This window comes from Oryctolagus cuniculus, chromosome 1 (genome assembly GCF_051225735.1).
Source record: "Oryctolagus cuniculus isolate XC-2025 breed Fujian yellow rabbit chromosome 1, ASM5122573v1, whole genome shotgun sequence".
Lineage (NCBI taxonomy): Eukaryota > Metazoa > Chordata > Mammalia > Lagomorpha > Leporidae > Oryctolagus > Oryctolagus cuniculus.
Window position 1 is genome coordinate 167709479 of NC_142867.1, and position 23009 is coordinate 167732487.

General features: G+C 42.3%; 1 protein-coding gene across 6 annotated transcripts in view; it reads left to right on the forward strand.

Annotated features, from left to right (window-relative positions):
- The first annotated feature begins 2164 nt into the window (after positions 1-2164).
- Positions 2165-23009, forward strand: part of JAK2 (Janus kinase 2) — a 133165-nt gene continuing 112320 nt past the window's right edge. The window contains exons 1-2 of one of the 6 annotated variants that reach the window (XM_051846028.3): positions 2165-2677; positions 3042-3159. The gene's annotated coding sequence lies outside the window, so the exon portion shown is untranslated. Of the gene's footprint in view, positions 2736-3041; positions 3160-23009 lie in introns of all 6 variants that reach the window. The other 5 variants (XM_070051600.2, XM_089299204.1, XM_070051614.2 and 2 more) reach the window with 5 other exon arrangements.

Here is a 23009-nt window from a genome sequence, read left to right on the forward strand (position 1 = left end):
CCAGCTGTGGGCAGTAACAGATAGCGTGCCTAGTTGAATAATACATCATTACAAAATAATAGAAACAACACTTTTAAAAAAGATTTATTTATTTATTTGAAAGTCAAATTTACATACAGAGAAGGAGAGATAGACCAGGCTGGGGGGATGGGAGGTTTGGGGAGAGAGACAGAGAGAAAGAGGTCTTCCATTGCTGATTCACTTCTCAGGTGGCCACAATGGCCAGGGTTGAGACAGGCCTAAGCCCGGAGCCAGGAGCTTCATCAGGGTCTCCCACATGCATGTTAGGGGCCCAAGTTCTTGGGCCATTTTCTGTTGCTTTTCCCAGGCCATAGCAGAGAGTTGGATTGGAAGTAGAGCAGCCAGGACATGAACCAGTACCCATATGGGATGCTGGTGTAGCAGGTAGTGGGCTTTTGCTATAAGTGCAGAAACAGCACTTACTATAATAGATGCTTTTGCATTATTTCTAAATTATTTGGCTTTCTACAACAGGTATTTTTTTTTCTCCTCACAAAAGGTAAATATTCCATCTCTACAGTTCTTATGCTTTTCATTTTCAACGTGACTTTAAGATCAGCTTCAATACTTTGGGTGAGTTTTTGTTCTAGCTTTTACCTCCATGACCGTTTTTGTTTGCAAGAAAAGGGCTGTTGGTAATTTCAGTCTTCATATTCCAGTCAGATTTCAGATTTGCCACTGAAATAGGAGTCACAACTCCTATTTCTAATTTTTTTTTAAAGAAGAAATTTCTGGCATATTTCACCTCTAAGACTGTAGCTGTAGGAATGCAATTTCTCTGTAAATCCCTCCACCTTAGGGAGAAAACAACAGTTTCAGTCGATTGTTTATTTTAAAGGAGTCAGCATGAATTCATCTGCTCAAAGGCCTTTTGCAATGGGCCTTATGTAAGACTTTAGTGAATTTAATAAGGAAATCATTTAACCCAAAGAGAGACCTGAATAGCTGCATCATGTGTGTATGGGGGAAGCAGCACCTGTAAATACATCACTCCCTTCAGGTTGACAGGAGGGCTACTAAGTGAGAGAGGCCCCACGCCGTCTGGTTCCAGGCTACTTCTTTAACCTCGTCTCTTGCCACTGCCTCATCTTTCACTGCCCTCCAGCCACAGTGACAGCTTTCCTGGTCCCTGAATTTGCCAAACACGTTCCCTTTTCAGCATGTCTTTGCTAGTACCCCAGCCTGAAACTTTTCCAGGAGTGTCACAGGACTGGCTCATTTTCAACCTTTCCATCTCTGCTCAAAGTCGCAAACTCTAGGAGGTCGTGCCTGGCCACTGTAAAAGACCACACTCCCCTCACTTAATGCTCCATTGTGTTGTATTTTCTCGGTGACAATTGCACATCTAGCATATTACACACTTAAAACCTTTCTTTCTATTTTGTCTTCTGTCAGAAGGCAGAACAGCAAGGAACATGCAGGTTGTTTACCTAGTGTCTCCGGGGTCTACAGTCCAGTACCTAGCAGGCGCTCAGTAATTGAGTGAATGAGGATCTTTGGGAAAGTGGAAGTGGTTCGCTGGGCCTGGCTGCCAACCTGCAGGCTGCTGAGCACCTCATCCCACCCTCGCTCCTTTCCAGCAGTGGTGGCTGGAGTCAAGCCATTGGGATTTCATTGCCGCTAAATGGCGCGTGGGCGCGCATTCCTGCAGCCCGGGCGCCTCTTCCCCTGGGCCCAGCGGCCCGCGCTGGGAAAGAACAGGTCTGCAATACCCGGAACATGGAAGCGAAAGCTGAAAGGGGATGACGGTATACGGGTGGGGAAAGTCTCCGTGCGGAGGCAGCCCGGCCTCCTCCGGGCCCAGGCTGCTTGCAGGGGGCGCCTTCCAGGCCCGGCTGACTCATTCCCAGCCGCCTCCACGGCGGGCGGCGGCCACACACACGCCCTTCTAGGGAGGGCCCAGCGCCGGCACAGAGCCTCTGCGGGGCTCCAGGCTCAGCGGGCCTTGGCCACCTCCATTTCCTCGCGCGCTCATGCCCAGTGGCTGCCCTGAAAATCTCCACGGGAGTCCACCGGCTCCCCGGGAGGCCACAGCACGGAGGGCCACAACCCGGTCAGGCCCGCGGCGCGCGCGGGGAAGAAGGGCGGCGCACGCGCAGTCCCGGGCGCGCGTCCCGCGCCCTCCCCCGCCCGGCTCGCCGGCGGCCTCAGTCCGCCACCCACAGGCTGCCTGACTAGAGGCCGGCTGGGAGGCTGAGGCCGACGCAGAGTCCAAGCCTGTGTCGCCAACGGCGCTGAGAAGACGGTGTGGCCTGGGAGAGGGTGGAGACTACGGCCGTGACGGGCTTCCCGGCTGCCCTAAGTGGGAGTGGTGTGGGCTGCAGGAAGGAGAGAGGAAGAGGAGCAGAAGGGGGCAGCAGCGGCCGCGGCTAACGGCCTTCCGCGGCGCTGACTGGCTGGGCCGGCGCCCGGCTCTTTCGGGAGTTCGCGCCTCCGCCTCTGCCCCCTTGGCACCTCTGGCCCCCGGGCCCCGGCTTGCGGCGCACGTCGGGCGGAGGGCTGCCGCGGCACAAGAAGAGGCCTGGTCCCTGCCGTCCAGGGATGTGAGTGGGAGCCGAGCCCGCACGGGAGGGCCCCCGAGGACCCAGCCTGGCGGGCGCTCGGACCCGTGCCCACTCTGGGGGCTTCGCAGACCTGGGCCAGCCTGAGACGCCGGGTAAGAGCAGCCCCTGCGAGCTTGGGGGCGCGCCCTCGTCGCCTGGTCCGTGCAGCCGGTGGGTGTTATCGCTGCCCGGCCTTTGGATGGGAGCACCAGTTATCTCCCCTACCCTTTCCCTCCTCCCGATCCCCGCCTTTCCCCTGCTAGAGGCGGTAAACTTCTATACCAGAAAATCTTTCTCGTTAAGGCGAAACCCAGAAAGGAGTATCTTGGTTGCTGTTTGCATCCTGTCTGCCTTATTACTCCTCCCCCCTTACCTAGCCCTCTTAAAATTTCTAGACATCTTAGCCTAGAAAGGAGCATCTCTTTCTCCTGGGTTTCTGCGGTAGTAACTGCTTTATTATTATTATTATTATTTTAGGTTTCAGAAGCAGGCAACGGGAACAAGATGTGAACTGTTTGCCTTCTGCAGAAGGAAAAGAGGCCCTTCCTCCGCCTCCGACGGTTCGCGATCCTGGCTGCTGGGCTTCATCGCCTCGGTGAGGGCGAGGGTGTCGTGAGCCGAGTGCGTGCGTAGGAAGGCTGCGAGCGTGTGAGACGAGCAGGGCGCTGCGCTTACTCCTCTGACAATGGCAGTGCTGAACTTTCAGTGTTACTTTGGGAGAGGATTTTGGGGTGTTGATCGTTGCTACATTCCTTGTAGGTTTTACAAGTAATGGGGCTTTTCAGGCGAAAATAAAATGTTGTCCCTTAACCTTTCTCCTCCAGCAGCCAGAAATTCTTTATTCTTTCAAAGAGGAAGAAATGCTGTTGAGAGAACATGTTAGCTGTTCTTACTGGGGTTCTTGCTACCACATTGAATGCTTCCTGGATGGTTTTATCTGCCTCCGCTTGCTGTGTCGGTTGAATTTACCCAGTTTGTTTTCCGGTGGTTATTCATCTGCCAGGGGAAACTCCTTTTCTTTGAATGAAAGGATAAGAGTGACTGAGTATGTCATAGAGGGGCGGAGAAATGTGGAGAAGGAAACCAGAAGTGGGAATAAGGGAGATGACAATCACTTTTGGTTTCATAATAGCTTTGGGAAAGTGAGTTGTTGGGTTCCTGAAGATGTTCTGATGTAACACCCAGCAGATTGGGAGATGAATAATCACCTTTTTGACCTCTCTTCCCCCATCTGCCTTACTTTTTACCACTGCAGATGTGAGAGTCACTTGCTTCTGTGAGCTTATTTGTTGGCATACAAACTAGATGTATTCATAGTACATGTGTTTATCTGTACAGGAAAACTGTGTTTGTTGGCTAGGTAAGCATATAATACTTGGTTTTGCCCTAACTGAATGTCTTAAGTTTGTAGTTTATAACACGTTTAAATATTTGGTTTTGCCCTAACTGAATGTCTTGGGTTTATAGTTTATAATGTGTTTAAAGGACGGGTTAAGATGTAGTTTGTTTCCTTTAACACCTTTTCCTTAGTGATTTGAAACGGAGGTCTCAGGTATGGAATGGAAAACATGGTATCTTTTTTATTCACCTTCCTGTTGATGAAAGACAGGATAATTTTGAGGCAGAATAGAAAAGTGTGTTGGCTTTGGAGTAAGATATGGATTTAAGTCATGGTATTCTTGCCACTTATGAGTTGTATAATTTAAAAGTTCTTTGAACCTCACTTTTCTTAGAAGGTTGTTGTGAGGATTGAATAACATGCATGCAAAGTGGTAAATTGTTGACTACTGTGCAAGTCTTGGCTACTCTCATGACTGGCAATAGGAGATTTAGAGAAAGGCAGAATGACTCTGCTATGAGGTGATCTGCCAGAGACCAGTGTTTCTTCCTCTTTTGTATAAGAAGAAAAATAACTTTTAGATGGTGAGCAGACTAAGGGTCTTACAGTGTTTGAAAGAAAGATTTGATTCATTTCTTTTCATTGAGTCCTCTTTGTACTGCCCCTGCTTACTATTGTGCTGCCCTCTTGTGGTGAACTGTTAAGAACTTTCTTTTGCTCCTCGCCTTTTTTGGGGGGGACCTTTATAGTCCCCCTTTCTCAAACTGTGCTGATGTGCTCAGAGCACCAGTAAACTCATGCTTGAACTGTTAGTTTGAGGTAGTTCAGTTTCAGCATAATATACTGATGTTCCTTACTGCAATATCACGTCTTTATAAGGCTGTATTTTCAGAGGTTGCTCTGCTAAAAACCTACTACTGTGTGCAAATCAGTGTGGAACAGGAAATGACTGTGATAATGTCCAGTTTGAACCCAAGATTTGAGAAGTTGTATCATGCCCAACAAACCCTAAGTTGTAAGGACATGCTACATGGCTAATGAAATATCGAGGTACTTTAAAAAGTTTGTGGAAAAATGTAATTAAAATATTTTATTTTCATGCAAAATTTTTAAAAATCTATCCGTATTTTTTGGTAACGCACGTTGTCCAAGAACTTTTTGAAGATTCCCTCATATGTCTTTTTGCCAAAGTTACTAAGACACTAAGGGCTCCCTGAATGCAGATAGCTTGGGAGCCTCTGCCTTAACATTTAGTTGGCTTTTTTGATAAAATATAAATCTGGTTACAGTGGATTATGGCTTGATATATTTTTCTCTCCTATTAATATCTTTATAACTTCAGTTCTTTTATTTTGTAATTAATTCGGTTTCTTATTTCTCTTAATCAGTCACTTTTTTTTTTTTTCAGTACTGGTCTTCAGCTTCTATTTATCAATGTGTCCCAAATGACAGTCATCATTTATACCACTTAATTTCCTTCTCTCCTGGTCATATGGGTGTTAGTTTAGACATTATGTTTAAACTACTGCTTTCATTTACCTTGTATATTAACCCATACTACATGTTTACATTTCTTTTGCCTCTCATATTTCTGCTTTCCCTCCTTTACCACTCGAGCCTAGCATATTGGAAGTCAAGTCAACCTATTGGACTACAGTGTTTCTTCCCTCAGTTTTTCCTCAATAGAGATGTCACTGTAATTATTTTTATTTTAAAAAGGAACATTTACTTATTTGAAAGGCAGAGTTAAAGGGAAAGAGATGGAGAGACAGAGAGAGAGAGAGAGAGAGAGAGAGCGAGCTTTCATCTGCTGGTTCACTCCCCGGATGGTCATAACGGCTGGAGAAGTGATAGAGAAAGGTAGAAAATAGTTTAGGCCTGAAGTGATAAGGACCTGGACTTAGTGGAAATAATTCTGACTTGAGAGATGTCACAAGACTTCATTATGGGTTGGATGAAAAGGGAGGGTAGGATAAAGGAGTAATTAAAGAAGACTTCAAAGTTTGGTCCTCAATGACAGAAACTTGAAGACATCTCAGAATATCTGTACCAGTCCATGTTACATTTTGTGCATTAGAAATCTTGAGAACCAGAGAGATTTTAAAAGATGTCCAAATTACTCAATTAGTGTCAAAGGAAAAACGAATTTGATTAATGGCAGGCATGTAAGTAGTAATAGTAGATGGTTGAGGGGATCTAGACAGTTGAGGCTATATTTTTGATTTGTTGACTTTGAGGTTACAGTAAAATAGGCATGTGGAAATAGTAGAAGATATGACTAGAACTTGATAGAGAAGTTGAAATAGCATGATAGTGCTCACAGAGAAGAGTGATGGACCTGAGATTGAGTCTTGGGAATTACCCATAGTTAGAGAGTAAGTGATAAAGAATAATGGGTAAAAGAGACAAAGAAGGAGCAGTTAGTAAGGTAAGTGGGTGGGTAGGTTAAGGTGTGATTGATTAACATGATTATCATTGTTGGTCACTATCAAAAAATAAGCATTTGAACTGAAAATAGGTCTTAAAGATATATATTAGTGATTTTCATAATGTGGAATCTAGAAAAGCAGAAGAAATAAGAAAATTACATATAGTTTTCTCATGAAGAAATAACTGCTGTTCTCTGTGGTTTAAGAAAGATCTTTGAATTTGACAGTTGGGTAATCAGTGGAGACTTCTATCCAAAGCTGTCCATCACTGGGACCCACGATGAACATTTTAGGCTTAATCAAGACTTGGAGATACTTTTTGATAGTGTCTGTGATTCATTTGTGTCCTCTTCTACCACCATACTGAACAGGAGCTATTCCTTAAGGGCATTAGCCCTGTGTTTCTTTAGTATAGATGATAGTAGATTAGGTGTTTTAGTCCACTTGTTATTACTGTGATGAAACATCTGAGGCAAATTAACTTTCTGAAGAAAAGAGGTGTATTTAGCTTGTATTTCTAGAGGTTCAAAATCTAACAGTGGACAACCTCATTGGTTTCACTGCGGGTAGGGGCCTTCTTGGCTGTGTCATATCATGGCAGGAGTACATGTACGAATGAAGGATCGTGTTACAAAACAGGAAGCCAGAGTGACCAGGGCCCCACAGTCCTTTCTGGAAGCATACCACTATTGGCCTAAGGACCTCCTGTGAGACCTTGTCTCACCATCTCTCAATACTGCTACCTTGGGGACCAAGCTTCTAAAACATAGATTCTTGTGAGTCATACTGAAACCACATCCAAACCATAGCCTTCTATCCCTGGACTCCAAGCTTCATATCCTTCTCACAATGTGATATATATTCATCCCATCCTCAGTAGTCCAAAAATCTTAACTGGTTCTAACATCACTCAGAAGTTCAAGTCTAAATTATACTTAAACAGTATAAATTCTTTCAGCTGTTAGTCCCTGTAAAATAAAAAGAAAATAAAAACAAATGGTGAGGCCCATGCTGTGGTGTAAGCAGGGAAAGCCGCTGTCTGCAGTCCCAGCATCCCATACGGGCACTGGTTCAAGTCCCGGCTACAGCCTGGAAGAGCAGTGGGGGATGGCCCAAGTGCTTGGGCTCCGCACCCATGTGGGAGACCAGGAGGAGGCTCCTGGCTCCTGGCTTTGGATCGGCACATCTCTGGCCACTGCAGCCATCTGGGGAGTGAAGATGGAAGACCTCTCTTTCTGTCTCTGCCTCTGTCTCTCTGTAACTATGCCTTTCAAATAAATAAAAAAAATTTTTTTTTTAAATGGTGTGTTTCTAAGCTACAGTGATGGGACAGGGATAGGATAAACATTCCCATTTTAAAAGGGAGGAGTGGATAGGTGGAAAAGAGTAATTAGTCCAAAGCAGGACTAAAACTTAGCAGGGCAGACATTAAATCCTAAAGCTCCAAGTATGGCATCTGCATATATGGTTTTATTGATTGCCACCCATATGACTTCTTTCTGCTTCATGCTTGGTGGCTTTTTTGAGTGGATATGGCATATTGCTGTGTTCTCTGCCTTTCTGGGACCCCTGCTGCAGCTCCGTTCCCACAGCTTCACCAAGCATCATCCCATTGGAGCTTCTCTGCAGACTCTTTGACTCCACAGCAAACTCTGGCTGGCCTTTTAGGCTTTCCTTTAAAGTTTTATTGGAGGTGCCAGGACCCCATAACTCTTGAATTCTTTGTGCCTGGGAAATAAGCTCCACATTGATATCAAGGTATACTGCCCACATGGGCTTGTTTGAACCATAGCTGCTGGCATCATGAAGCACTTTGCTGGAAAGCCAGAGTCTTAAGGCCCCTGGCAGCTTTCACAGTGCCCAGAGTTCTGAGACAATTCTGTTCTTAAAAGTCTCTGGGCCTATGATGTGAGTAGTGGCCTTAAAGATTCTGAGATACCTTAGAGGCCTTTGATGTTTATTATTGTGATGATTAGCATTCTTGCCAGTCTCTTCTATGGGCTATAGGCTGTCTGTATACACCATTACAGGGTTTTTCCTTTCCAAGGCTTTTCCATCTATTCCCTTTTGCTCCTGAATTTCACTATAGAACTTAACTAATAGCCACTCGTTAAGACCCATATACCACATTCTACTTCTTTGTTGGTTTGAAATATCCTCCACAAATAAACTATTCCATAACCATAAAACTCCATCAAGTGTTAGGGCATGGACACAATGCAGATAAGTTCTTTGCCACCGTGGCCATTAGTTCAATTTCTGGTGCACCCCTCATTTCTACCTGAGACTAGTTCCCTAGACTCCTTGTCACTGAGTCCTTACCAGAATTGCCTGTAAAGCCTTGCTGACAACATTCTAGGCTTTAGCTAGCCCTAGCCCAAGATCTTCCAACTTCTACTCAGTTCTAAAGCTGCTTTCACATTTTTAGATATAGTCATAGTAAAAGCCTTGGTTCCAGTTTTCTTTGCAAGTCCACTTTTTGTTACAGTACTGAAATATCTGAGGCCGAATAACTTCAGAAAGAAAGGAGGTTTATTTCATTCACATTTCTAAATGTTCAAAGGCATAGCACGAGCATCAATTTAGCCTTGGTGAGGACCTCATAGTCAGTGGTGTTGGGACAACAGAATCATGTGGGAGGAAAAGATCCTCTCTCAAAACAGGAAGCCAGAGAGCAATGCAGGGGTCAGGCTCATTCTTGTAACAGCTGGCTCTTGGGGAGAACTCAGGAATCCTGTGAGAACTACCTTGATTTGTTTTGAAAGCATGTCCCCAATGTCCTGAAGACCTCCCACTAGGCCTCACCTCTTTCTTATGAAAAAAAAAAAAAGCAAACAAACAACAACAAACTTGTTTATTTTTGTTTTATTTGAAAGGCAGAGAGAAAGATTTTTCATCTATTGGTCCATTCCCTAAATACCTGCAATAGCCAAGGCTGGACTAGGCCAAAGCCAAGAGCCCAAAATTCAATCTGGGTTTCCCATGTGAGTGGCAGGGACCCAAGTACTGGAGCAGTCACCTGTTGCCTCCCAGAATACGCATTAGCAGGAGACAGGATTGGAAGTACAAAAGTTGGAGTTTGAACCAGGCACACTAACATGACATGCAGTGTCTCAAATGACAACTTAACTGTTGTGTCAAATGCCAGCCCCTGGCCACATCTCTCTCTTTTTTTTTTTTAAAGGAACCCATGATACTTTATTTTTTTTTAACTTTTATTTAATAAATATAAATTTCCAAAGTACAACTTTTGGATTATAGTGGCTTTTTTCCCCCATAACCACCCTCCCACCTGCAACCATCCCATCTCCCATCCACAACCATCCCATCTCCCACTCCCTCTCCCATCCCATTCTTCATCAAGATTCATTTTCAATTATCTTTATATACAGAAGATCAATTTAGTATATACTAAGTAAATATTTCAACAGTTTGTACCCACACAGAAACACAAAGTATAAAGTACTGTTTGAGTACTAGTTATGCCATTAATTCAGATAGTATAACACATTAAGGACAGAGATCCAACATGGGGAGTAAGTGCACAGTGACTCCTGTTGTTGATTTAACAATTGACACTCTTATTTATGACGCCAGTAATCACCCGAGGCTCTTGTCATGAGCTGCCAAGGCTATGGAAGCCTCTTGAGTTTGCCAACTCCAGTCTTATTTAGACAAGGCCATAGTCAAAGTAGAAGTTCTCTCCTCCCTTCAGAGAAAGGTATCTCCTTCTTTGATGGCCCATTCTTTCCACTGGGATCTCACGCACAGAGATCTTTCATTTAGGTGTTGGTTGTTTTTTTTTTTTTTTTTTTTTTTTTTTTTGCCACAGTGTCTTGGCTTTCCATTCCTGAAATACTTTCATGGGCTTTTTAGCCAGATCCAAATGCCTTAAGGGCTGATTCTGAGGCCAGAGTGCTGTTTAGGACATCTGCCATTCTATGAGTCTGCTGTGTATCCTGCTTCCCATGTTGGATTGTTCTCTCCTTTTTAATTCTGTCAGTCAGTATTAGCAGACACTAGTCTTGTGTATGTGATCCCTTTGACTCTTAATCCTGTCATTATGATCAATTATGAACTGAAACTGATCACTTTGACTAGTGAGATGGCATTGGTACATGCCACCTTGATGAGATTGAATTGGAATCCCCTGGCACGTTTCTAACTCTACCATTAGAGTACAATTGAGCATGTGCCAAACTGTACATCTCCTCCCTCTCTTATTCCCATTCTGATATTTAACAGGGATCACTTTTCAGTTAAGAATAATTGATAAAATAAAAATAATTAAATATAAAATAATAAATAATAAATAAATAAAAATAAAATAATTAATAAATAAAAACACCTAAGAATAATTGTGTGTTAATTAAAGAGTTCAACCAATGGTACTAAGTAGAACAAAAAAAAAATACTAAAAGGAATGAAGTAGTAAGTTGTTCCTCGACAGAACAAGGGCTGATCAAGTCACTGTTTCTCATAGTGTCCATTTCACTTCAACAGGTTTCCTTTTAGGTGCACAGTTAGTTGTCACCGATCAGGGAGAACATACAATATTTGTCCCTTTGGGACTGGCTTATTTCACTCAGCATGATGTTTTTCAGATTCCTCCATTTTGTTGCAAATGACCAGGAATCCATGATACTTTAAACAGGTCACTTTTTTTTTTTTTCCAAACAAACGTATTTGTTTGAAAGAGTTACAGAGAAAGATCTTCCATCTGTACATTCACTTCCCAAATGGCCATAGCAGGTCTCCCACATGGGTACAGGTGCCCAAGCACTTGGGCCATCCTTTGCTGCTTTCCCTGGCACAATAGCAGGAAACTTGATGAGAAGTGGAGCAGATGGGACTGAAACTGGCATCCATATGGGATGTAGGCACTGCAGGACAGCTTAACCCGCTCCACCACAGCACTGACCTTTGGCCTCAACTCTTAAAAGTATCACCACCTCAGCACTCCTACAATGTGTACCAAATCTCCACCTCATGAACAGTTTGAGGGACACTTAACCCGTATCCAAACCATACCATTAGACAAGTGATTTCTTGGTGCTATTGTACTGGTAAATATGAATCAAATGATAGAAAGTATTTCTGAAATGAAGGAGAAATCCTCGATAGGTAACTTTATAAAACTAAGGGTAGAATGATTAAATTTTCAATTTAGGATACTTGGACAGGACAAAATACAGCACAAACTGTCGTGAAGCCTGTGCATTGTGGCCACTAGGTTGGAATTAGGTATTTGTTTTGCTTGCATGTTTATTTTTGATCTTACCAAGTATGAGGGTACTTCAGAAAGTTTGTGGAAGAATGAAATTAAAAGATGTGAATTTTCTATGAACTTTTTGAAACCCCCTCATGTAGCCTTCTGCCTGCATTTTTGATATCAGTCCTTGGGAATAGGGTGTTCATTATTGCTTGCTAAATGATTTTAGTTTAATTCTGATTATAAAGTATAATGCTGCTAGGTAACTTTTTTTTTTCTAGGTTGATTTATTTATTTGAAAGGTGAAGTTACATAGAAGGAGAGGCTGAGGCAGAGAGAGGTCTTCATTTTCTAGTTCACTCCTCAAATGGCTGCAATGGCCAGGGCTGGGCCAGGCTGAAGCCAGGAGCCAGGAGCTTCATCTGGGTCTCCCACTTGGGTAGCAGGGGCCCAAGAATTTGAGCCATCTTCTGCTGCTTTCCAAGGCACATTAGCAGACAGCTGGATCAGAAGTGGAGCAGCCAGGACTTGAAAGGTGCCCAGGTGCTGCAGACTGCAACTGAACCCTCTATGCCACAGCATTGGCCCCAGTAGGTCATATTTTTACAACACAAAATACAATATGCTATGAAAAAGTCCTCTGTTTTGGAAATCAAGGCTCAGGGACTGGTCCTGCTGTCAGTATACTATGTGATTTTGAGCAAGTCATGTAAATTCAGTCTTACTTCTTTTCTCATTTGAAAAAAAAGGGAATGGACTAAATTTTTTTAATCTACTTTAAAAAGGTGGTGAAATCATGGGATGAAGTGTGCCTTAGGTTTAAAAAGGAAATGGCTCACCAATGTTTTTAACAAAACCCAGAAGGCTTCTGCTTTTCCCATTCCTCTGTCCCCGCTGCCAATCTTTGATTTCTATTCTCCAGGCAACTGTTTTCAAATCTAACAGTGTCTTCTGGTTCTTACCTCCATATTTTGAATTAACATAATTCGCCATTGGAAGAACCTCCTAAAAAAGGAAAAATAGAACTTCCTGCCCCCTGTCCTTTGCCCTTTCCCTCTTTACAATGACTGAATTGTTCAGTGTCCCATTTATTGCCTCTTGATTCTCTTGAATAAAGGCATCTGCTTTCTTTCTTTTTTTTTTTTGAAAGCTTTTATTTAATAAATATAAATTTCATAGGTATAGCTTTTGGAATATAGCAATATTTCCCCCCATACCCACTCTCCCACCCCAAACAGTCCCACCTCCTACTCTTTCTCCCATCGCATTCTTCATTAAGATTCATTTTTAGTTATATTTATATCCAGAAGATCAACTCTATACTGAGTAAAGATTTCAACAGTTCGCACCCACACAGATACACAAAGTATAAAGTACTGTTTGAAGACAAGTTTTACCATTAAGTCTTTCCAATTTTAGTAAATGTGCTGCTGAAGCGAGCACACCATTAATTCTTATAGGACAACTCATTAAGGACAGAGGTCCTACATGGGGAGCAAGTGCACAGTGACTCCTGTTATTGATTTAACAATTAATGCTCGTATTTATGATGTCAGTGATCACCTGAGGCTCTTGTCATAAGCTGCCAAGGCTATGGAAGCCTTTTGAGTCCACAGATACCATCATTAGGGCCATAATCAAAGTGGAAGTTCTCTCATCCCTTCAGAGAAAGGTACCTCCTTCTTTGATGGTCCCTTCTTTCCATCCACTGGGATCTCACAGAGATGCTTTATGTAGATAATTTTTTTGCCACAGTGTCTTTGCTTTCCATCCCTGAAATGCTCTCATGGGCTTTTTAGCTTTCTCTGAATGCCTTAAGGGCTGATTCTGAGGTCAGAGTGCTATTTAGGGCATTTGTCATTCTATGAGTCTGCTGTGTGGCCTGTTTCCCTTATTGGGTCTTTCTCTCCTTTTTAATTCTATCTGTTGTTATTAGCAGACACTTGGTCTTGTTTATGTGATCCATTTGACACTTAATCCTATCTATATGATCAGTTACACACTTAATATGATCACTTTAACATGTGAGATGGCATTAGTATCTGCCAACTTAATGGAATTTGGAGTCCCATGGCAAATTTTTAGCTTTACCCTTAGGTTTAAGTCCATGGGAGTGTGTGCCAAACTGCACACCTCCTCTCTCTCTTATTCCCACTCTTATTTTTTACGGAGATCAATTTTCAATTGGATTTAAACACCTGAGAATATTTCTGTGTTAGGTAAAGAGTTCAACCAATAGTATTAAGTAGAAAAAGAAAATACTAAAAAAGAATATAATAGTAAGCTGTTCCTCGACAGTCAGGACAAGGGCTGATTAAGTCATTGCTTCTCATAGTGTCCGTTTTGCTTCTACAGGTTTCCTTTTAGGTGCTCAGTTAGTTGTTACACATCAGGGAGAACATATGGTATTTATCTCTTTGGGACTTGCTTATTTCACTCAGCACGATGTTTTCCAGATTCCTCCATTTGTTGCATATGACCAGATTTTTTTTTTTTTTTTACTGTGGTGTAGTATTCCATAGAGTACATATCCCATAATATCTTTAGCCAGTCTTCTGTTGATGGGCATTTATGTTGATTCCATGTCTTAGCTATTGTGAACTGAGCTGCAATAAACATGGAGGTGCAGATAGCTCTTTTATTTGCCGATTTAATTTCCGAGGCATGGGATGGTATAGTAGGGTTATAATCAGATTTCTGAGGTATCTCTAAACTGTCTTCCATAGTGGCTTTATCAGTTTGCATTTCCACCAAGAGTGGATTAGTGTACCCTTTTCTTCACATCGTTGCCAGCATTTGTTGTTTGTTGATTTCTGTATGAAAGCATTCTAACCAGGGTGAAGTGAATCCTCATTGTGGTTTTGATTTGCATTTCCCTGAAGACTAGTGATCCTGAACATTTTTTCATGCGTCTGTTGGCCATTTGGATTTCCTCTTTTGAAAAATGTCTGGGCCGGCGCTGCAGTTCAATAGGCTAATCCTCCACCGCGGCACTGGCACACCCGGTTCTAGTCCCGGTCAGGGTGCTGGATTCTGTCCCGGTTGCCCCTCTTCCAGTCCAGTTCTCTGCTGTGGCCCAGGAGGGCAGTGGAGGATGGCCCAGGTCCTTGTGCCCTGCACCCCATGGGAGACCAGGAGAAGCACCTGGATCCTGGCTTCGGATCAGTGCTATGCACCGGCCGCAGTGTGCCAGGGGCAGTGTGCCAGCTGCAGCGGCCATTGGAGGGTGCACCAACGGTAAAGGAAGACCTTTCTCTCTGTCTCTCTCTCTCTCTCACCGTCCACTCTGCCTGTCAAACAAAAAACAAACAAACAAACAAAAATGTCTGTTTAAGTCCTTGACCCATCTCTTAAGTGGGTGAGGAATCTGCTTTCAAGGACTTTACCATCACTTCTCCCTTCATTTTCTTGTGTTCTCAGTTCTTCCCTCATGGCATCACTTTCATCAGTATGTATGAGTGTACCTCAAAAAGTTCATAGAAAATGGAATTAAAAGAATTATTTTGGTGCAAAATTTTTTGAAATACATGCATTTTAAAATAATATACCATTTTCATGGACTTTCAGAAGATCCCTTGTATACTGGTTGCCATTGTCATATAACAATCATCCCAAAAACTAGAGCTCTGAAAGAACTGCATTATTAGACTCACATTTATTGTACGTCAGTAGTGTGGATAGGGCATCTCAGGGAAGTCTTTATTTCTCCTCTTCATTGTCTAGGACCTCAAAATCTTGCCAACTTTAAGGGAGACTGGAATTACTAGGAGGTTTCTTTACTTAATGATACACAGTTGGTGCTGGCAGTTGACTGGGATATCAGCTGGGCTATAAATTGGAGCATTTGTATGTGTCCTGGATTTTCTTACAACATGGGGGCCTAACACTTTTAAGGTTTCTTACATGATGAATTGGGATATCAAAGCCAGAGTTTGTTTGTCTCAGACAAATCTATTATGATTTATCCTTGCCAGTTGCATGGTATGTAACTTCTTTTTTTATTTTAATATTTATTTATTTATTTGAAAGGCAAAGTTACACAGAATGAGGAGAGGCAGAGAGAAAGAGGTCTTCTATCCGCTGGTTCACTCCCCAGTTGGCCACAACAGCTGGAGCTGTCCAATCTGAAGCCAGGAGTCAGGAGCTTCTTCTGGGTCTTCCACCTAGGTGCAGGGGCCCAAGGACTTGGGCCATCTTCCATTGCTTTCCCAGGCCATAGCAGATGGATCGGAAGTCGGGCAACCAGTACTTGAACTGGCGCCCGTATGGGATGTTGGCACTGCAGGCAGCAGCTTTACCTGCTGTGCCACAGCACTGGCCCCAGGTGTGTAACTTATGTACATGTTACTGGTTATAAATGTGTCAAGCCTATCCATAGTCAGGAAGGTGGGGGAGGAGTTAGAAACTTTCATTTACCCTGATTTTTCCATTTATATTTTGCCCCCCCCCTTTTGTATAATCTTGTTTCTACTTTTTGTATTTTTTAAATATTTTTTTTCTTTTTTTTTAAAGATTTATTTTATTTATTTGAAAGACAGACTTACAGAGAGAGGTAGAGACAGAGAGAGAGGTCTTCCATCCTCTGGTTCACTCTCCCTATGCAGGTGCAGGGGCCCAAGGATTTGGGCCATCCTCTACTGCTTTCCCAGGCCATAGCAGAGAGCTGGATGAGAAGTGGAGCAGCCAGGACTAAAACCAGTGCCCATATGGGATGCCAGCGCTTCAGGCCAAGGCTTTAACCTGCTGTGTCACAGTGCTGTACCCTACTTATTTATTTTTCAAAGTCAGAGTTATAGGGAGGGGAAGAGAGAGAGGCATTTTTAATTTGCTGGTTCACTCCATAGTTGGCAGCAACAGATAACTCTGTGCCAGGCTGAAGCCAGGAGCTTCATTCAGGTCTTTCACCTGGGTGGCAGGGACCCAAACACACTTGGTCCATGCTCTGTTTCTTTCCTGGGCCGTTAGCAGGGAGTGGATTGGAAATGGAGCATCCAGGACCCCAACTGACACCCATATGGGGTGCTGCCATTGCAAGTAGCTGCTTTACTCACTATGCCACAATGCCAGCCCCAGTACTTAATGAATGAGTATTTGCTGACATTTAAGTCTGCCTCTGTTAATGTGTTTTTGGCCTTAAATTCTTTAAAATTCACAATATGGTTTTATCTATATCAGATTTGCATGCTAAAGAGAACTTGTCACTTCATGGTAGTAATCCACAGCATAAAGTGAGTCATTTGAAAATTGGAGCTACTAAGGAGAAGTGAATTTAGAGTGAATTGTCATCAGGTCTGTGGGTAATTGGCCAGGTCAGAGAATTTGGCATTAAAGATGAGTCTGGGGGCTGGCACTCTGGTGTAGCATGTAAAGCTGCCACCTGCAGTGCTGGTTTCCCATATGGACACTGGTTTAAGTCCTGGCTGCCCCGCTTCTGATCCAGCTCTCTGCTATGGCCTGGGAAGGCACCAGAGGATGGCCCAAGTACTCGGGACTCTGCACCCACATGGAAGACCCGACTCCTAGCTTCGGATGGGTCAGCTCTGGCCATTGCAGCCATCTGGGGAGTGAACCAGCTGATGGAAGACCGACCTGTCTCTCTCTGCCTCTACTTCTCTCTGTGTAACTCTGATTTTCAAATAAATAAATAAATCTTAAAAAAAAAAGATGAGTCTGGATTTTAGAGCTTAGTATTTTAAAGATTTATTAATTTATTTTGAAAGTCAACATTACAGAGAAAGAGGGAGAGAGAAACACACAGAGAGATAGAGATCAGTCTTCCATCTCCTGGTTCACTTCCCAGTTGGCTACAACAGTCTTCCAAGCTGAAACTGGGAGCCAGGGACTTGATCAGGGTCCTCCATATGGGTGACAGTGACCCAAACATGTGGGCCATGTTCTGCTATTTTTCCCAGACCATTATCAAGGAGCTGGGTCAGAAGTGGAGCACTTGGGACCCCAACCAGCACTGTATGGGTTGCTGGAGTCACAGGTGGCAGCCTTACCTGCTACGCCACAATACTAGCCTGCATAGCTTAATATTTTAAATAGAATTTAGAATAATATTTTAAAAGGCATTAACCTGATGTGCCACAGTGCCGGCCCCTCTTAGATATATTTGACTGTTAATTGCAAAACACAATGTTAAGTGGTAGAATTAATTAAATTTTCTGTTCAGTCTTATTTTTATAGGCAAACTCATTACTTATGGGCTTTAAATATAACAGTTTTGAAATGGTATCATAAGGAGAAAAAAACCCCAACTTCTAAAAATCTCTTTAAAGCACTTTCTCCATCTCTTTTTGTGTGCATGTTAAAAATTATAAATCTACATTTGCCTGTGTAGTCATCATTAGGCATGATGCTCAGGAGTAGCTCATGATCAGCTCCATTTCTTAAGAAAAAGGAAAGCAGATAAATTTGTAGAGTAACTTACTCTTTATCCCATTTTTATTTATCTGTAAATCGTTGCTTCAGTTTTTCAGGGGCCCATTGTAAAACTAAGAGGTTTAGCTTCAGTAGCCCTAAATATTCATTATAGATCCCTTGTTTTAAATTAAAAAATCATGACATTATTTTAAAATACATCTATTTGTGGTTTTTTTATACATAGTTTTAGGAGGTAATAGTAGTATATAAGCTTTGAACAATATCTCTTCCAATAAAATTCAAGTGAATAAAAATGATCTTTGTAAAATTATGTTAGTCGTTCAAAGGGGCAAAAACAATAGTGCTTCTTAGGGTCAACAGAACTTGCTGAAGGAATTTTGGTATCTTTCTGGATGTCTTTGCATGGTAACAAGTTTAGATACAGTTTTTTTTTTTTAAAGATTTATTTTTTATTTATTTGAAAGGCAGAGTTAGGAAGAGGAAGTAGAGAAGGAGGAAGAGGAGGAGGAGGAGGAGGAGGAGAGAGAGATATATCTTCCATCTGCTGGATCACTGCCCAGGTGGCCGAAAAGGCCGGGGCTGGACTAGGCTGAAGCCAGGAGCCCAGTGCTTCTTCCAAGTCTCTCACATTGGTTCAGGGGCCCAAGCACTTGGACCATCTTCTGCTGCTTTCTCAGGTGCTTTAGCAGGGAGCTGGATAGGAAGTGGAACATCAGGGACTCTAAATGGGTCCCCATTGGGATGCAGGTATCTCAGGTGGAGGCTTAACCTGCTGTGCCACAATGTCGGCCCTGCAGAGGTACATACAGTTTTAAATGCATAGGGTTATCCTGTTCATTCCAAATTGACTCATTTTGATTCAGCAATATGTTGTGGAGTTCTTTCCATTTTAGTCATTAGAGATTCATTGATTCAATTCTTTTTTTTTTTTCATTCATCAAGCCTTCTTCAGCATTCACTCACTGATTTGTAGCTCAGTCACTTAATTAGTCAATCATTTATTTTTTCAGTTACTCAGTTATTCAGTTATTAACTCATAGGTTTATTTATTTGAGCAGCTGGTTATTCTCTTGATTGGCTGCTCACTTAGCTGGTTGATTGATCCATCTGTCACTGTTAGTGAATTACTCAGTGTGCCACTCAGTCACTCATTTACCCACACACTCAACAAATTAAACAGTGTACAACCACTCATTCATTAAATATATCACTAATGTAATTGGTTATTAAGCAAACATATTTGGTGTCCATTTTGTGCTGTGCACAGGATATAATGCTAAGGACATAAGGTAAATAAACAGCAAAACTTCATCCCAGTCCCCAGTAGCAAATCAAAATAATGAGGACAAGATAAGAACTACCACTCTGCTGAAAGACTTTTTTTTTTTTTAAGAGGCTACAAGGAAAGGGATGCTGGTATGGAGAAATCAGGAAGGAGCTACATGTCTCTGATGTCAGGTGCTGAGGCTTTGTCCCTAGATTGATGGCAGTACATTGCTTCTGTGTTTCATCATGGTAGTGCTTGAGGTCCACAGGTAGTGAGAGGAGATCTAGAGTAGATCCTCCTGCTCTGCAAAAGAAGCTGAGATAAAAATAAGGCAATGTACACCTTAGGACATGGTGAGCAGGAAGCCAGCAGTCCTGTCCTGAAGCATCAATTTACCAGCTGTGCATTTAATATAAGCAGTCAGTTATGTTACTTTATACCTGATTACACGGACATCATTTCTAATATCTACATAGCATTTGTTTGGCTAAGTATACAGCAGTTTACTAGACTCCTTTAATATTGAAAATTTTCTTCACTATTATAAAGTGTTCCATAGAATTCTTAGATGTTACCCTATGATTCTTGTATGTTTTAAAAAGGGAAATTCTTCGATGCCCTTATTTATATTCATCTCCTTACCAATACTGGATATTGCAAATCTTCTTAATCTTTGCCAGTCTGATAAGGAAGAAATAATATCTTATTTTTAATTTACATTTCTCTGATTATTAATAATGTTGACTATGTTTACATTTGGGGGATTATTTACTTTTCTTTTATGAAATGCCTATTTATATTCATTGTCCATTTTCCTATTGATATATAAGAGTTATTTGTCTATTAAACTTTTGTAGCATATATTTTTTTCTCACTTTTATTTTTAAAGATTTTATTCATTTATTTAAGAGGCAAAGTTATAGACAGAGAGAGGGGGAGACAGAGGGAAAAGGTCTTCCATCTGCTGGTTCACTCTCCAAATGGCTGTAAAGGCTGGAGCTGGGCTGATCCATAGCCAGGAGCCAGGAGCCAGGAGCCAGGAGCTTCTTCTTGGTCTCCCACATGGGTGCAAGGTCCAACCACTTGGGCCATCTTCTACTGCTTTCCCAGGCCATAGCAGAGAGCAGAATCAGAAGAGGAGCAGCTGGGTCTGGAACCAATGGCCATATGGGATGCTGGTGCCATAGGTGGAGGCTCAGCCTACTATGCCACAACACTAGCCCCTTTTCTCACTTTTTAAAAAACTTTTATTATGTTGTTTATCATGTTATCATGTTCAAATTTGTCAGTCTTTCTTTCCTTTATTTTTTATTTAGATGTTAGGTTTAGAGAATATGTGGATTTCACAAATTTTTTGGCATAGGAATAACCAAAGTGGATGAATTAAGAATATAAATAAATTACTGGAAAATCCAATTTCAGATGTGTAAAGGGATGAGTTAGAAAGGAATGAAATGCTAACAGCAATAGTTTTTAAATAGAATATAAATACTTGAAAATGTTTTCAGTTAGTTTGAAGAAGATTCAAATATGAAGAGAACATAACACAAAAATGAAATAAAGGCATATAATTATTGCAGTTCATACACCAACTTTGATTTTTAGACCTTGTTACTTCTACTTTTAGAACTTTTTTATTTTTAGAGATTTATTTATTTATTATTTGAAAAGAAGAGTTAGAGAGGAAGAGATAGGGAGAGATCTTCCATCCACTGGTTCATTCCCCAAATGGCTACAATGTCCAGGGCTGGGCCAGACTGAAGCCAAGAGCCAAGACCTTTTTCTGGTCTCCCATGTAGGTGCAAGGACCCAAGCACTTGGGCCATCTTCTACCGCTTCCCAAGTGCATAAGTGGGGAGCTTGATTGGAAATGAAACAGCCGGGACTTGAACTGGTGCCCATATTGGATGGTTTACATCTGCTGGTTTATTCTCCAGTTACCTGCAACAGTTGGGACTGGGCCAGGCCAAAGCCAGGAGCTGATACCTCAATCTGAGTCTCAGATGGATGGTAGGGACCCAACTAATTGAGTCATTACCTGCTGCTTTCCAAAGATTCCAGAAAGCAGGAATCAGGAGCAGTGCCAGGTACTTGCTTTGGGATCTGGATGTCCCAAATAGCATCCTAACTCCTGTGCCAACACCCACCCCTTCTTTGTTTTATAAATTTTGAGTATGTTTAATCTAGGCCAGTTTTGATAAATGTTCCACATGTGCTCCAAAAAGCCTATTTTTGAAGGCCGTTTTACAGTGTTTGTCATTTCTTTAGTGGATTGTGATTTTCCCTTAACACTTTGTGTAGCTCTCTGTACTTATACTGGAACTGTCAACTTTTACTTTGATACGTGAATTAGGTATTGATTACATGCATGTGTTTGTATCAAGTAAGAACTTAAAGAGCCCCAACCGGGACTAGAACCTGGGGTGCCGGCGCCACAGGCGGAGGATTAACCAAGTGAACCACGGCGCTGGCCCAACAAACTGTTTTCAGTCTTCCACTGTCTCTGGTGCCTGTTTGAACAAAGGGATTTTTCCCACCCCAGGTTACAGTAACAAAGACGATAGTCTTTTCAAATACAACTAGAAAATTTCTGAAAATGGACTACATGTTAGGCGGTAAAACAACTCTCAACAAGTACTTATGAAATTAAATCATACAGAGGATGATCTGTAGTCAAGGCAGAAAAAAATGGAGCCAGTAATCCCCCTCCTCACATGCTGCAGCAGGAGGTTTTTGACTTAAGTGAATCTTGGGTGGGAAAGAGCACGTTTCAGATCCAGAGATGCACTTTCCCAGATGTTACCATTGATTCTAACCCTGGGAACTTGTTCTTTGGACAATGAAGTCTGTGGACAATGAAAGAGCAGATGAGAAGGCAATCAGCAAAGAATTTTACTGAAAAAGGTGAAGAGACAGAAATTTCTACACTTCAAAGATCAGGCAGGCATCTCAGTAAAAGTTATGGGCATGAGTATGGGATCCCCATTTCTTCTTACCTCCTCCCTCTTCTGGGAAGACGTCTGGGTGGGGATATTTAGATGTAGAATTCCCCTAAACAAACCCTCTGGACAATATTTTACTTATTTGAAAGAGAGAGTTACAGAGAGAGTAGAGACACAGAGAGAGGTCTTCCATCCGATGGTTCACTCCCCAGATGGCCACAACGGCCAGAGCTGAGCCAATCCAAAGTCAGGAGCCAGGAGCCAGGAGCTTCTTCCAGGTCTCCCATGTGGGTACAGGGGCCCAAGGACTTGGGCCATATTCCACTGCTTTCCCAGGCCACAGCAGAGAGCTGGATCAGAAGTGGAGCAGCCGGGTCTCAAACTGGTGCCCATTTGGGATGCTGGCACTTCAGGCCAGGGAGTCAACCCAATGCGCCACAGCGCTGGCCCCTAAATAAATCTTAAAAAAAAAAAGGAATCTCCAAATTTACCATGAGAGCAGTTCCCGATCTCATGGCTTATTGTGAAAACAAATTAAGTATCTCATCCTTCTATATGGTCTTTTGTTTTATCATAAGCTGGCCAGACAGGAGGGAGAATTATAAATCAGGTCTTTTGATTGGTTTTTGTCCTTGACTGGTAACTTGAATACCAATCTGTTTGTCAAGTTTTTTTTTTTTTTTTCTTCAAAATTGTACTTAAAAACCCAAATGCTATGAGGCCTTTTGGATTCTTTCCTCTCTTTTTTTTTATCTTTTATTTAATGAATATAAATTTCCAAAGTACGACTCATGTGTTACAATGGCTTCCCCCCCATACCGTCCCTCCCACCCACAACCCTCCCCTTTCCCACTCCCTCTCCCCTTCCA